The 15,490-nt window shown below is 52.3% G+C and overlaps 1 long non-coding RNA gene across 2 annotated transcripts; it reads right to left on the bottom strand.

The window, feature by feature from the left end:
* Positions 1–19: 19 nt before the first annotated feature.
* Positions 20–15,450, bottom strand: LOC144717340 (uncharacterized). Of its 2 annotated transcripts, none has more exons than XR_013585076.1 (4): positions 15,189–15,450; positions 5,209–5,459; positions 5,037–5,108; positions 20–3,695 (listed from the first exon to the last, which is right to left on the bottom strand). It is a non-coding gene; the product is annotated as an uncharacterized LOC144717340 (long non-coding RNA). The 2 variants fall into 2 exon arrangements; XR_013585075.1 differs by having other exon boundaries at positions 5,209–5,462.
* Positions 15,451–15,490: the final 40 nt, after the last annotated feature.

The following is a 15,490-nucleotide window of genomic DNA, read 5'->3' on the forward strand; positions in this document are numbered from 1 at the left end:
CCCCCCCCCCCCCCCATAGAGCTGGAAGGGGAGGTCACCTGATCGACCGGTTTTTATCCGAGAAGCCCTTATCGGGATTGACTTTCACGGTTTCCGGCGACCAGGGAATTGGACGACCTCCCCCGACGCTATGTTGCACCGCGGCGCTGCGACCGGCCTAAAGATGGTATGGTCGCGGCGAAGGGCATTCGGCCACCGCGGTTGAAACGCATCCCTCCACACACACCCCCACGGGTCGACGAGACAGGCAGAGGAGGGACGGGGCGGCATAGTTTAGCGTGCCAAAGCGGGCTCGAGTGCGTAGGTGCCATCGTTAGGGAAGTTAAAGGATAGGGCGGGAATAGCAAATAATCAGAGAGGCGACTCGGACGCATAGTGCGCAATTAATGGGGCAGGTGGGGGAGACATGCGGAGGCTCCGCGCTTAACTTCCGCAGCGGACCGTGGTGATGGACGCCGCTGCATGGTGCGCAGGAGCACGGCGCCATGCATGAGAAGGGGATTCATTGGAATCGGCGCCGCAGCACATCCGATTAGCATATCAAAGGCGCCCGGAGCCGCCGTGCGCGTGCCAGCGGGCGCGCGTCCATTGTTAAAGAAAAACTGGGAGAGGGCCGCCATCACGCTCGGAGCTGCATCCCTTTGATGTAGGGAGGATAAAAAGGGGGCGCAAAGGAGAGATCGCTCTCTCTCACTCCAGCGCCAGGCGACAAAACGCTCTCCAGCCCAGCGACCCGAACGTCCGTGAGACGCATCGAGGTACGCTGCGAGTACAGGATCAACGAACCGCCGTGGGCACCTAACAGTGAGTAAGGAGGTGAAGTAGGATCATAGCCGATAAATAGGGAATAGGTACAGGCGTAGTGGAATAGGCCAGCCTCGTCGATGCATAGACTCAACAACCAGTTCCAGGTAGCAAACAATAAATCCTTAATAGCTGACCGTGTCTCCGTGTGATCTCGCGGAGAGGTGGGAACGCGTGTGGTGCTGTGTACACAGCGGCTCGCCACGTGGGAGCGTTGCGTAGAGCGGCGCACGAGTGGGTGTCGCGTGTGTGCAGGTGTGTGCGCTCGTAGTGTGGGGGAAGGGGTCGATGCGTCCGCAGGTCCCCGCTCCGTCTATCGCCGCCGGGACTCGCGCAGTGTGAGGGCAGCGTCATTCGCCCTCCGACCCCTGACCCCCGTTTAATAGCGCGTGATTTATGGAGAGACAATGCAGCGTTTGCAGGTGAACGAGAGCGTGCGGCGAGCTATGCCTCTCACACGAGCTCGCGGAGGGACGGACCAGGGAGGGGAGCCGTCGGGCGATGAGCCCAGCGACGGCAGCAGCTGCTCGCAGAGTAGCGAGGGGTCGACGAACGGCAGAGCCCCTGCCATAGGTACGGAGCAGGGAGGGACTTCGGGGACCAGCGGCCCCAACACAACTACTTTGTTTCATCAAACCTAGGTACTTATTCACATTGTAATTGTTTGTTTACGATTTAGAAGCGAAGGGCTGAAGGCTGGAGTAAACGTTAAGAACCACTGCTTGATGCATTTAACTATAAGCACGGTTGGCTTCGTACGGTCCGACACATGTTAAACATATACACACACACGGATTAACCGGTTCTGATTTACGATTCATGCAAATGTAATGCTGTTACCTGAAAAGAGGGTGAAGCATTTCCACAGAAATCACATCTCACGCAAAGCAGTTGCAACGATTGATGTTCGGGAACAGATCACGGATGTGGGCATCGCTTTACCCCTGGGCTGGGCTAAAACGAATACACACAGGATGTGTTCCTTCTCAGAGCTGGAGTTTGAGTCACATTACGTGCAGAACCAAACGAAATGTGATGGTGTATGTATGTTCACCTGCTTTCGCACCGTACGTAGCCAAACGTGCTCATCAGAGGTGCTGGGGGGTGTGTGTGCAGTCTAAACCTATCTATTTTTTATTTTATCAAACAAGGCCCATTGAGCTATAATAGCTCTTTTTTTCAGAAACGGTCTGGCCACAAATGATAGCTCAACTAAGTGGCTTATCAAGTGGGTATTTATAGCAGACAAATACTTAAAATGCATGTTTCTAAATTTGGAGGGCAAAACCGGAGGACCCAGATTAAAATCCACAGGTGTCAGGGTCGGGATCGAACCCACGATCTCCTGTACACCAGGCAAGGTAGTTAATATCTCGCCACCGTGGCACCTAGTCATTAGTCTCTAAGTTGAGACCATGAAATCGATACACTTGAGAATCTTGAGAATCCATAAACTCAGCGAGGCCAGCTTAGCCCTCTGACTTCTGGGGCACCGCGTGGTTACAAACTCAATTTCCCCCAAATGCTGTCAACATGTCAGTATGCTAAGCAATTATAATTTTCAGTCACATTACAAAAAGTTTTAAGTTAACAGCAAATATTTTTTGGAGAATTATAACACGGTAGTTCTATTGCTGTGAACACTTAACATTACTACGGTGTGGAAAAAGCAATGTAGCACATCTTTCTCTGAAAAGGCTACTACTTTGGGTGGTGTATGCGCTGGTGACTGTTAAGATTAGCAACCTGCGAAAAGGCCTTGTCACACATCTTGCATCGAAAAGGTTTTTCTCCTGTGTGTGTGCGGTAGTGATTGTTCAGATTTGTCACTTGTGTGAAGGCTTTTCCGCATATCTGGCACCGGTAGGGCTTTTCCCCCGTGTGCGTGCGATAGTGATTGTTAAGATTGGTGACCTGCGAAAAGGCTTTGTCACACATCTTGCAGCGAAAGGGTTTCTCCCCAGTGTGAATGCGCCAGTGATTATTGAGCTGGGTTACTTGTGAGAAGGCTTTTCCACACTCTTTGCAAATAAAAGGCTTATCTCTCATGTGTATGTGTTGATGATTGTTCAGATGCTTGGCAAGCGAGAATACTTTGTTACACACCTTGCAGCAATGGGGCTTTTCTTGCCTGTGTATGCACTGATGGCTGTTAAGTTTTGTGACTTTTGAGAACGTTTCACCGCACTTTTCGCAGCGGTGGCAATTATCCCCTCTGTGTATTCGCTGCTCGTTCTTAAGTTGGGTGAAAAGCGAGGCTTTTGACTGCTTAAAAGTCCCAAATGATTTCTCACTGCTCTGTGTACCCTGGTGATATCCCAGCTGGTTTGTGCGCAAGTAGGCTTTGCCGTAGCCCTTGCGAAGATACCACATTCCGCCCTTGTCTCTTTTCCAATAGTAACTCAGACTCCCGTAGATCCTGAACATGTGCTCATTAAAGTCACAGCCATACAGATTCCCTCTCGTGTGCATACGTCGATGGCGCTTAAAGGCACCGTTTTGTAAAAAGCCTCGTCCGCACCGTTCGCAGTGATAAGCTCTCTCGCCCAGCGCTTTATGCTTCTTAAAGAAATTCCTGGTGAGCTTCATGCTGTACGGTTTGGCGCAGCGCAGTCCAATCTCTTTGAGCGCCAAGTTACATTTCCTTTGCCGCTCCGCATTCTGGCGCACGGCACTCATCCAAATCGATCTTCCCACTGTGCATGCTAGAGACATGCGGCGAGTGCTGGAACCGACATCTGCTTTTTCACGTTTCACCGCTTCAGATGCTCCACGCTGCAGCAACTTTGACGTGCCGGCTTTGGGAGCATGTGAGGTCTCTCCTGCCTCGTGGGCCAATGAGGTCACGAATTCGATGACGAGATCTACATTTTTCTCCAAGTCTTCTCCATCTAAAGTAGAACATGACCAAAAAAAAGACTGTGAAGCCGCATGTATGTTGAATTTCTTTCGCACCGTACGCAGCCAACCGTGCTAAACGGAGGTGCGGGTGAACGACAAGAAGCTAAACACAAAGAGCAGTTCTAAACAAATTAGTTTTCAATCTATATTAAAAAGTACATAACTCCAGTGGCTTCCTAATCATTATTCAGCTACCTACTGATGAATATACAGTATGTCTTAATATTCATTACTTCCTATTAATAATATTAAATTACAGCCCTTTATCAATCCACTGCTGGATGAAGGCCTCACCAAACTTTGGTTGTCATTGGGTTGTATGATCATACTTCATTGCTCTGATAAGTGTGAGTTGAAGGGGGGACAGTACCAGCTCAGACATCACCTGCCACTGAGTCGTATTTGGAAATCAAAACTCAGGTCACCAAGTTTATACAGCAGTCCGCTCATCCTTATGCAAGTATATTATATATGTGTATGTATATGTGTATGCATTAGGGAGCGGTGGCGCAGTGGTTAGAGAGCTGCGCTACGAACGCAGCAACACGAGTTTGATTCCCGCTCAAGGCCAACACCAGTGACGGTTATCTGAACCGGTCCTGGGCCTCCCCTAGGTCGACTCAGCCTCAAATTAGTACCTCGTACGGTGTGTAAATTTCGCCACTAGGGAGACAAAGGCAGCCAGGCATGGTGCTGGCCACCCACCTCCTTGTGTGCTGTGCCGGCCTTCATAGGTGCTCGCTAACAGCACTTGCCCCAACAGTCGGTTAAAGGCTATATGGGAGATCTTTGTCTTTGTGCATTTGAGCTTGTATTTATACATGTATTTCTACGCTTAAGTCTGTGGGAGGGCACAAATGGGAGTATTTTGGGGAGGGGAGGGAACAAAGTCTGCAAGTTTTTACAGGTATATTCTAGTTAAGCAATAATATCTGTAAATGCTAATTAAAAAACTAAACTATTTTTTACCAGGTAAGGCCCACTGAGCTACACAGCTCTGTTTGAGGAGTGACCTGGCCACAAATGATAGCTTAACGAAGTGTCTTATCTTGTGGAAATGTATTGCAGCAAAATACTCTCAATGTGGAGGGTAAAAACCAGAGGACCCGGAGAAAAATCCATGCGACCACAGGGAGAAAATTCAAACTCCAAATATACAGGGGTCATCGTTGAGATCGAACCCACGACCTCCTGTATACCAGGTGCGGTAGTTAACTTCTTGCCACTGCGGATCCCCATTGATCACTTATCACTATAAAGTAGCTGGAAACACGACTGCTGATGTCGAGTGCAACAGAAGCGTGTGTTTAACGTGTTGATGAAACGCTCACCATCGCAAACCTCGGTTTTAATCCTATAACCGGTCAGGAAAGGGATGAAGCTGGTGTTGGCCGAAGAAGCATCTGGGGAAAACCACAAACACCACGCAAGTACTTAGCAATCACGTCATGTGTTATGTACGTCTTAAGTTGACTGCACGTGTTCACTTGTTAATATTATTACCACTCTCCAGGAACTCTTCCTTTTCCACTTTAATAGCCTTATTAAGACTGTCCCGAGTCAGGGGAAGAGCAGAGGTCTCGGCGCACATCGCCGAACCGTCCATCGCTCCCCAGTCCCTGCGCGGACAGCAGTAGCAGCTCTCAGCCAAAGCCGGCAAACACCGCGGGGCAGGACGTCCACGAGAGGTCTCCTCCCAGCGTCACGTCGCCAGTTGAGGAAGAGTTTCTGCCAGGAAGACTTCTTCTGTATGGCTGCTGATGTAGATGCAGAGAGCAACGACTACGATTTCACATTCAGGTGGTCAAGCCGGACAACCGCGTCAGGAGCAGCGAAGTGCCAAGAAGTCACCGGAATATTTTTTTTTTTACCATACAATGTTCCCTCGTTATTCGTGGATATCCGCGAATCGCATCTGTACCGCTACACGACTGCATCGAGAGAAAGAAAGTGATGAGAGAGAATGTGATGAGAGATAAATTGATGAGAATGTGATGTGAGAAAGTGATGCGATTATGATAATTATTGCGTATTTAATAGTTTACTTATGTATTACTTCAGTAATTACTGGCGAAATGTCGTACTCAGATTGTAAATGTTGTGAATTTTCTCTCCAACACACCGGTGTTGCTGTACTAGTAACGAATTGCCATGTTCTGTTTACGTGACAAACCTTACTAATTGGCTGTTTCGGGTGGTGGCGGGTTTAACGACTCATTTATATTTACGCGATCTAACTCAACCCCCCCCCCCCCCCACCTATATTATGGATGATATTGGTCGCGAAAGCCTATGTGTTCAACTGCGTTACATTTAAGCAAATATAGTGCAACATTACATTATCTGACCGTGTGAAACATATCATCCTTAATTTACCGTCCCACACCCAGTGCAAGTATTTGTGCAAGTCGGGATGCCCAATGGCAGGGGCGGTTTCTTCATTAGGGCGATTGGGCGACGCACCACCAATGTCATTCAACCACAGAGTCACGCTAGCCGTCTCTGTGCCTCTGGATATAGTCCAATCAGCGTCATGTCACGTTCTGTGGAGTACCGCCTCTTTTTGGGCGATTTCACTCCGTCTGAGAATCGCCCAGAGTGGTCCCATAGACTTACATTCAAAGATGTTTTTTTTCGAACGGGGGGCGCTGCAATGCATTCTCTATGGCTTCCGGGAGGGCTCGCACTAACGTGCTTACGTCATCATACGTAAGCACGTTGCATCCAACAATATTATTTGTCGCCACCTAGTGGAATCTTTAATAAAAGAAACTTGAGTGGATTGTATTAATAGTGAGTATAGAAACAAACAAGATGTATTGTAAGAGTCACTTTATTTTTCATTAATATTAAAGAAGTGAAATTGCCTTTACATGTGTAATGCGGGCGTAAGCGACCTTCCGGATGTGACGTCACGGGGGGTGGAGTCATGTGACGTGGGTGGAAGGTTCGGGTCCTTAAGCGGGTAAACCGGAAGGGGAAGGCAGTCGGGGTGTGAGCGGAAAAGAGTGAGGCCACGCGGGCGAGTGAGAAGAGGGGGGGGCGCCGACGGCCATCGGGAGCCAACCCCGAAGAGAGGAGGAAGCTGCGGAGTGGTGTGGAGCTGCAGAGGAGACAGCCAGAAGGGCTGCGTGTTAGAGGCAGCGGTGTGGCTGCCAGGAGGAAGCTGCGGAGTGGTGTGGAGCTGCAGAGGAGACAGCCAGAAGGGCTGCGTGTTAGAGGCAGCGGTGTGGCTGCCAGGAGGAAGCTGCGGAGTGGTGTGGAGCTGCAGAGGAGACAGCCAGAAGGGCTGCGTGTTAGAGGCAGCGGTGTGGCTGCCAGGAGGAGCTGCGGAGAGAGAGAGAGGAGTTGCAGCGAGTACAGCCAAGGGGGGGCTGTGTGAGAGAAACAGCAGCGGGGCTGCTGTTGTGGATCGGGCCGACATTGGAGTCAGCACCGTGGAGAAGCTACAGAGTAAAGACAGCCGTGTGGGTGTACAGCACGAACCGAATAAAGGACACTGAGCCAGACATCGTGGTCCAGTCGTTTATTACACTGGTGTCGGAAGTGCAACGGCATGTCGAAACAAGTGAGGAAGAAAGTTAATCCGGCGCCTGCATCGGCTTCTTCGTCCGACGACGACGAACTCCCTCCAACCACGGATCCTGTTGGGGTGGTGGAGGAGAGCCAGGCTGAGGCGACCACGGGAACGGGAGTGGAGGATGTTGGCGGGTTGGCGGGTCCGTCGACATCATCAGACGCGGATCAACGATGGCAAGCGATGGCGGTACAACTGGAGGCACTTAAGGACGTCCTGGCGCATCTATGCCATCTCGTCGCGCCAGGGACGATGGATGATGCAAGTGGTGCTCCGCGGGCCGCCACGTTGCCTGTCCTGCCGCCGCCATTGCCCACGCGGCAAGAGGCCGCCATTTTGCGCGCTCCGTGGCGCCAAACCGCCATCTTGGCCACGCCGCGGGCCGACGCCATTTTGAATTTGCCATCACAACCACCACCATTGGAAGACGGCGGGAAGAGGAGTCGGAGTCGCCACCTTACAACGGTTAAAGAATTTTCCGTCGGTGGGGACTGGAGCGCGTTCGCCTGCCGCTTCTTGGCGGCGGTACGCACAGCAAGATGGACCGATGCGGAGGCTTTGGAGGTGTTGCCGACTCTCCTGGACGACGAATCTGTCCGATTCTTCCGTTCCATAACGACCGATAAGAAGGCAACTTTACGTGGTGTTTTTCAAGAAATGGCCGATGCTTATGAGCCACCAGATGATGCGCATCGGCGATTCGCTCAACGACAACGAGCACCAGAGGAGTCGCCCGTGGCGTTCAGGGGTGCGGTGCTGGAGCTGGCCATGGCAGCTTATCCTGAGACGCCACAGGACCTGCTCGAGCCTCTCATATTAGGGAAAATGTTGGAGCTGTCTCGGGATCTAGGGATCCCCATGCCTGTGTGTGGGCATGAGAAGCTAACTTCCCGGACGGCTGCTAAGTGTCTCGATGCGCAATTCAACCTCCGTCGCTGGAAACAAGTGACGGCGTGGACGGGGGGGCCCGTCAAAGAAGGGGATGCGCTGGGGTGGAACCCTGCGCAGGCTGTCTATGTTCCAGATGACCGGGGCCCTCAACAACTGACGGCCGCCTCCGCTCCATGGACGGGACGCGGCGGGCCGAGACCGCGCGCGGCGCTACCAGAACGGGGCCGTCAGGAGGCGAGGCCTGCGCTTCGGCGCAACGAGGCCGAATGTTTCCGCTGCGGGCGTAGGGGCCACTACGCCAGAGACTGCTGGGCCCGCTTCCCGGCTCCGCCGCAGCAGGAGGCCTCGGCACCGGTCAAGTCGGCTAAGGATCCTCCGAAACAGGCATGTCGGCACGCACCAGACACTCGGCAAGGCTTTACACCTCACCCATCACCGTCGTTGCGCCATCCTAACGTTGTGGTTAAAGCATGCCCTTCGACGGGGCCTTGTCGCTCGGTCACGCAGTGGCGCAAGTTGGCACGGAGAGTCGTCGCGGCCGCTACGGGCTCGTCCACTGTACCGGGGTCTATACAAGGGGTGGACGTACGCATTTTGGTCGACTCCGGCGCGTCTGCGACTATTATTTCGGATGTCATTTTCCATCTGTTGGGCATCCCGCCGGGGGCTGTGCGTCCGGTTTATGGGTCGTGCGTCGCTGCGAACGGGGGTAGCATGGGTATCGTGGGTCAGGTGGATGCTAAGATATCTATTGGGGATGTGTCGGCCTCGGGTGTTGTGTTGATATCGAGAACTTTGGCGGTTCCTTGTTTGTTAGGCACCGATTTTTTGGCTAAGATGCCCATTTTGATCAAAATCAATGAGAATTGTATTGAGCTGCCGGGGGGCCGTCAAATCTCGTTTCTGCCGTCGCCCTGGGGGCGACCTGCTTCGGCCGTACAAGTGCAGGCGCTGTCCGTCGCATCTGTGGACATCCCACCTGGTACACAGATGCTTATACCCTTGCGGTATCGGAAGCCCCTGCCTGATCGGCTAGGAGCAGTAGGGGTCTTGTTGTCACCGTCCGCCACGATAACAACCGGGTTGGCGTTAGTGGGGGCACAGACCATCGTCCGGCCGGATCAATTACCGTTTTTACAGGTGCTTAATGCGGGGGGAGAAAACGTCTGTGTCCCGGCCGGTACGGTGGTGGCACATGCCACTACGGCGTTTGCGACCCATGATTGTCCACATAGCCGGGGAGTTGTTGCTGGGGTTTCCGAGCCAAGGAGTTCGGATGATCGTTGGGTTGCTCAATTATGTGACGGAAATTCTTCCCTGTCCATGGAGCAACGTGGTGCGCTGCGTAAATTGTTGTTGACATATTCCGATGTGTTCAGCTCCGATGATTTGGATTTGGGCCGCACTTCGTTGCTTTACCATCACATTGAGACGGGCGATGCTGCCCCTATTCGATTAAATTCGCATCGGATGAGTCCTGCGGAGCGAGAACACGTACGGGGGGCAGTGGAAGACATGTTGGCTGCGGACATTATATCGCCATCTAACAGCCCATGGGGCGCTCCAGTCGTCTTGGTTAAGAAGAAGGATGGCAAATTGCGATTTTGTGTTGATTTCCGCAAATTGAATAAGATATCGGTGGCAGATGCGTACCCCCTGCCGCGTATGGATGACTCCCTCGACGCATTGTCGGGGGCTAAGTTCTTTTCCACACTGGACCTCTCTTCGGGATTTTGGCAGCTTCCCCTTGACGAGTCCTCACGGGAGAAAACCGCATTCCGTACGCCGCAGGGGTTATTTCAATTCAACTGTCTCCCGATGGGATTGAATGCGGCCCCTGCTACATTTCAAAGATTGATGGAGCTCGTTTTGACGGGGTTGCAGTGGGAGACGTGTCTTATATATTTGGACGATATTATTGTCTTCAGCCGCACATTTGATGAACATTTGACGCGGCTGGAGACAGTGTTCACGAGGATGCGTTCTGCCAAATTGAAATTCAAACCAAAGAAATGTCACCTACTGCAACGGTCCGTCCGCTATTTGGGGCACATTGTGAGTGCTGAGGGAGTGTCCACGGATCCGGAAAAGACGGCGTGCGTCCGGGATTGGCCGACTCCGGCCACCGTGGGGGATGTTCGGCGGTTTTTGGGATTTGCCTCGTATTACCGAAGATTTGTGCCGGGTTTTGCGACGATTGCGAGGCCCTTGCATCTCCTTACGGGTAAAGGACGGAAGTTTGTTTGGGGACAACCGGAGGAGGCGGCCTTTCGGAGTCTGCGTGATCTATTGGCCACGGCCCCAACATTGGATTATCCCGATTTCGATCACCCATTCATTCTTGATACGGACGCGAGTGACACAGGTATTGGGGCGGTGTTATCACAGTCTAAAGGGGGTGTAGAGCGTGTCGTGGCGTATGGTAGCCGAGTCTTGTCTCCTGCGGAAACCCGCTACTGTGTCACTCGCAGAGAACTATTGGCGGTTGTTTTTTTCCTACGGCAATTTCGACCATACCTCTACGGTCGTTCTTTTATTGTGCGTACGGATCATGCGGCCTTGCAATATGCCCTTAAAATTGACCAGCCATCCGGACAGTTGGCACGTTGGTTGGACACGCTACAGGAATTTTCCTTCCAAATTCAACATCGGAAGGGAGTGCGCCATGCGAACGCTGACGCACTTTCCAGATTACCGGGGCGCGCCCCTTGTAAATGTGAGTCGGGGACGCATAGGTGTTCGCCGATTCCAAACCCCCCTCAGCCGCTTACGTTGGCCGTCGAGAAGTCGGACACTCCGATGGAACCGGGACCGGCTGACGGGGTTTTGAATCTGCCGCGGTCTGTCTGGATCCGGGAACAGATGATGGATGAGTCATTGGTGTCCTTGCGGAAGCGGTCTGCTAGGGACAATGGGAGTCCGAGTACGGCTATGGGGCCGCAAACCGCTCTCCGAGATGGTCTGCTTATGTGGCGGGAGGGGTTCCAGGAACGTTGGCGCCTGGTGGTACCAACGTCCTTGCGATTCGAGTTGATTAGAACCCTCCATTGTGACACTCTCTTACATTTAGGGGTGCAGAAGACCTTGTTGACGTTGCAACGTCATTATTTTTGGCACGGCATGGCGACAGATGTCGTAGGGCACGTGCGCGCGTGCCCTGCGTGTGCACGACGTAAGCCGCCGAAACATCCTTACGTGCCGCCTCTCCAGTCGATTCAGGTGTCTCGAGTCAATGAATTGGTGGCACTGGACATATTGGGACCTTTTCCACCATCGGCGAGGGGTAATAAATATTTGCTGGTAGGGGTTGAGTACCTCTCCCGTTGGCCGATGGCCTGGCCGTTGCCCGATCAGTCGGCCGCGGCCATTACCGACGCCTTTTTGTTTGGGTATATTATGGATAAGGGGGCGCCTGAGAGACTCCTCACGGACCAGGGCAGGAATTTCTCTTCTAAATTATTGGCGGAAGTGTGCGCGGGCCTTGGGACTAAGAAAGTACGGACATCCCCATACCATCCGCAGACGGATGGTATGGTTGAACGGCTGAACAGGACATTGTCTGCCATGCTTTGCCATACCGTGAGTGAACAACAATCAGATTGGGATCTGCACATCCCCGGGGTGCTTTCGGCGTACAGGATGACGCCTCATGCGGCTACAGGATATTCGCCGTTTTACCTTATGTATGGTCGGGAAAACGTGCCGCCGGTGGATGTGCAATTGGGAACTGGGGTGAAGGGACCTCGTAAACCACTTCCTGAATACATTCAGGACACGGTTCGCCGAGTCACGGAGGCGCGGGAGAATGCCCGCGTGGCTACGGCCAAAGCCCAGGCCCGGAACGAGCGATATGCGCGACGGTCTGAGGGGGAGTGCCCTTGGAAGGTTGGGGACCTAGCCTGGCTTCATTGTCCACAGGTACGTCCGGGGACCTCGCCGAAATTGCACAAACCCTGGCATGGTCCCGTACGCCTCATTGCGGTTCCCAACCCACAGTCAGCACGCGTCCAGATTGGGTCTCGTCGCTGGGTTGTGCATACGTCGCGCTTGAAACCATATGTTGCTCCCTTACATGATGCGTCATCCCCCAATGTTGCCTTGCCGGGGTCTGTTGCTGCTGACTCTCCCCTGCCTGCGTCCATTGATCTTGCTAGAGCGCCTGTCGTACCTGTTCCAGACAGGCCGGCCGTGACATTGCGGGGGACGAGGGGCCCTGCTCGGAGGACGCCTGCCAGGTCTGCGGGACCTTCGAGCTCTGCAGCCCTTCCGACCCAGCTGCGGGCACGGTCACAGGACAAGCCCAAGACTAACTCTTTAGGGACACGGGACGTCGGTGGACTTCCAGCTGCGACAGGGGGATTACCCCTGTCATTCCTCGACTTTCATCGCGTTCCCGTTCTGCGAGTGGGCCGCCGACCGTCCGGGACGGGCCGGCGACCCGCACACGTTCCAAATCGCTTACGTTTCGTTGATTGTTGCTGTCTTGTTATTTTTTTTCTTACAGTTGTATTTATTGCATGCTTTTTGTACGTTCGTTGATGTTAATTGCGTTGTTGTTGTTGTTCTTGCTGTTACATTGTATGCTTAGTGTCCTTTAGGGGGGGAAGCTCGGTTCGCCGCATTACGATTTGCTATTGGTCAGCCGAGGTCGGCTGGGATTTTTCTACGGGGGAGGGTGGTGTAATGCGGGCGTAAGCGACCTTCCGGATGTGACGTCACGGGGGGTGGAGTCATGTGACGTGGGTGGAAGGTTCGGGTCCTTAAGCGGGTAAACCGGAAGGGGAAGGCAGTCGGGGTGTGAGCGGAAAAGAGTGAGGCCACGCGGGCGAGTGAGAAGAGGGGGGGGCGCCGACGGCCATCGGGAGCCAACCCCGAAGAGAGGAGGAAGCTGCGGAGTGGTGTGGAGCTGCAGAGGAGACAGCCAGAAGGGCTGCGTGTTAGAGGCAGCGGTGTGGCTGCCAGGAGGAAGCTGCGGAGTGGTGTGGAGCTGCAGAGGAGACAGCCAGAAGGGCTGCGTGTTAGAGGCAGCGGTGTGGCTGCCAGGAGGAAGCTGCGGAGTGGTGTGGAGCTGCAGAGGAGACAGCCAGAAGGGCTGCGTGTTAGAGGCAGCGGTGTGGCTGCCAGGAGGAGCTGCGGAGAGAGAGAGAGGAGTTGCAGCGAGTACAGCCAAGGGGGGGCTGTGTGAGAGAAACAGCAGCGGGGCTGCTGTTGTGGATCGGGCCGACATTGGAGTCAGCACCGTGGAGAAGCTACAGAGTAAAGACAGCCGTGTGGGTGTACAGCACGAACCGAATAAAGGACACTGAGCCAGACATCGTGGTCCAGTCGTTTATTACACATGCTTAAGCTGTTAATTTATCCTTTGCATGGGTGGACCTTATCCTTATAAATCATCCAGACATTTGCCCCCCCTGAGAGATTTTGCAGTAGCCGCCACTGCCCAATGGTTCTTGAAGGTTCTTTGGGCTGGTTGGAGTCGCGTAACCAGCGTGGGGGCAGGGGGGTGCCTTGCCCCCCCCCCCCCCCCCAAAGCTACGAGTTCGGGCCCCACCGTTTTCAACAACAGTGTAAAAGAACAAAACGAATGATTTAAAACGCAGTTTAAATTACATTATTTTTGTAATCAAAATGCCGTCATTTACGTAGCACGTTTGGCGGCCGTGCGAGACAAATAAAATATTGGGGGGGGGCCCACCTGATCGACTGCCCCCCCAGAATTCAAAGTGGAGGTCGGCCCAACCCCCCCAAACACCACCAATTATAATTGATGAATAATTATTCATCAATTATAATTTATGAAAAAGTATTCGTATAATTATGCATCAATTATAATTTATAAATAAGTATTCAACAATTATAATTTATGAAAACGTATTCCTATAATGATGCATACATTATAATTAATTGATGAATATTCATCAATTATAATTGATTATTCATCAAAACGCAGGCCACGGTGTGGTGAGGGTCCCTGTTTTGTTTACGACCCAGAGCGCGCTGCTGGTCTCCATCGGGCGCCACGTGGTCTTCGAGATGTTGACTACCTCGCCTGGTGTACAGGAGGTCGTGGGTTCGATCCCGATCCTGACGCCTGCTGCTGTATATTTTGAGTTTGTGTGTCTCTCATCATCATCACGGTGGCTAGGAGATATTAACTACCTCGCCTGGTGTACAGGAGGTCGTGGGGTTTATCCTGATCCTGACGCCTGCTGCTGCTGTATATTTGGAGTTTGCGTGTCTCTCTCTCATCATCATCACGGTGGCTAGGAGATGTTAACTATCTCGCCTGATGTACAGGAGGTCGTGGGTTCGATCCCGATCCTGACGCCTGCTGCTGTATATTTTGAGTTTGTGTGTCTCTCATCATCATCACGGTGGCTAGGAGATGTTCACCAACTTGCCTGGTATACAGGACGCCTGCTGCTGTATATTTGGAGTTTGCGTGGCTCTCTCTCTCATCATCATCACGGTGGCTAGGAGATATTAAACACCTCGCCTGGTGTACAGGAGGTCGTGAGTTCAATCCCGACCCTGACGCCTGCTGCTGTATATTTGCACTTTGTGTCTCTCTTTCTCTCACTCCCCGTGGTCGCGTGGATTGTTGTTTCCCCTCCACGTTTATAATCAACACGAGGCGTTTAGAATCAACACGAGGCGTTTAGAGCATCTGGCTTGCTCTCACATCTCCACACGACGACGATAATCCCACTTCGTCAAGCTATCATTTGTGATGGCCAGGTCGCGTATATAAAAACAAGAAGCTATTGTAGCTCAGTGGGGCCTTACATGTGGTAAAATAACAACACCAGTTTAGTTAAGATCGCTCTCTTTGGCTTGTGTTGTAGCGCAGAAGCAACGATACAACACAAATTAAGAGAGAGAGAGAGCGAGAATGTATCGCGAATAAAACGATCCCAAAAAAACAACACCTATTGAACACTTTTGACTGTTAAAGATTAATATAAAAAAGAAACAATAACACTTGTATGCGAGTACTGTTACAGGTAAACCTCACCTCGCTTTTGAGTGGCGTTGTGGCGTGTCCAGGGGACTCCACGTTGATGGGCTCAGCTTCTGTTGGGTTCGGGTCGGTTTTTTTTGGAGACTTTGTCGGATTCTTAGAAGAAGAAGAATTAAACAACATCAAATAAAAAAAAATAAAAAATGTTACAAAATAAAAATTAACAAATGTCCAGGACTCTACGAACAGGGTGGACAAAAACCTGTCCCCTCTTTCTCTCTCGCGCGAGATTCGTCACTTAGGGTCCGCGAACAACTCCGTGTTGCGGGGGGTGGGGGGGGTTGGGATTTAAAAGC

This window comes from Lampetra planeri, chromosome 3 (assembly GCF_965212315.1).
Source record: "Lampetra planeri chromosome 3, kcLamPlan1.2.h2, whole genome shotgun sequence".
Classification (NCBI taxonomy): Eukaryota; Metazoa; Chordata; class Hyperoartia; order Petromyzontiformes; family Petromyzontidae; genus Lampetra; species Lampetra planeri.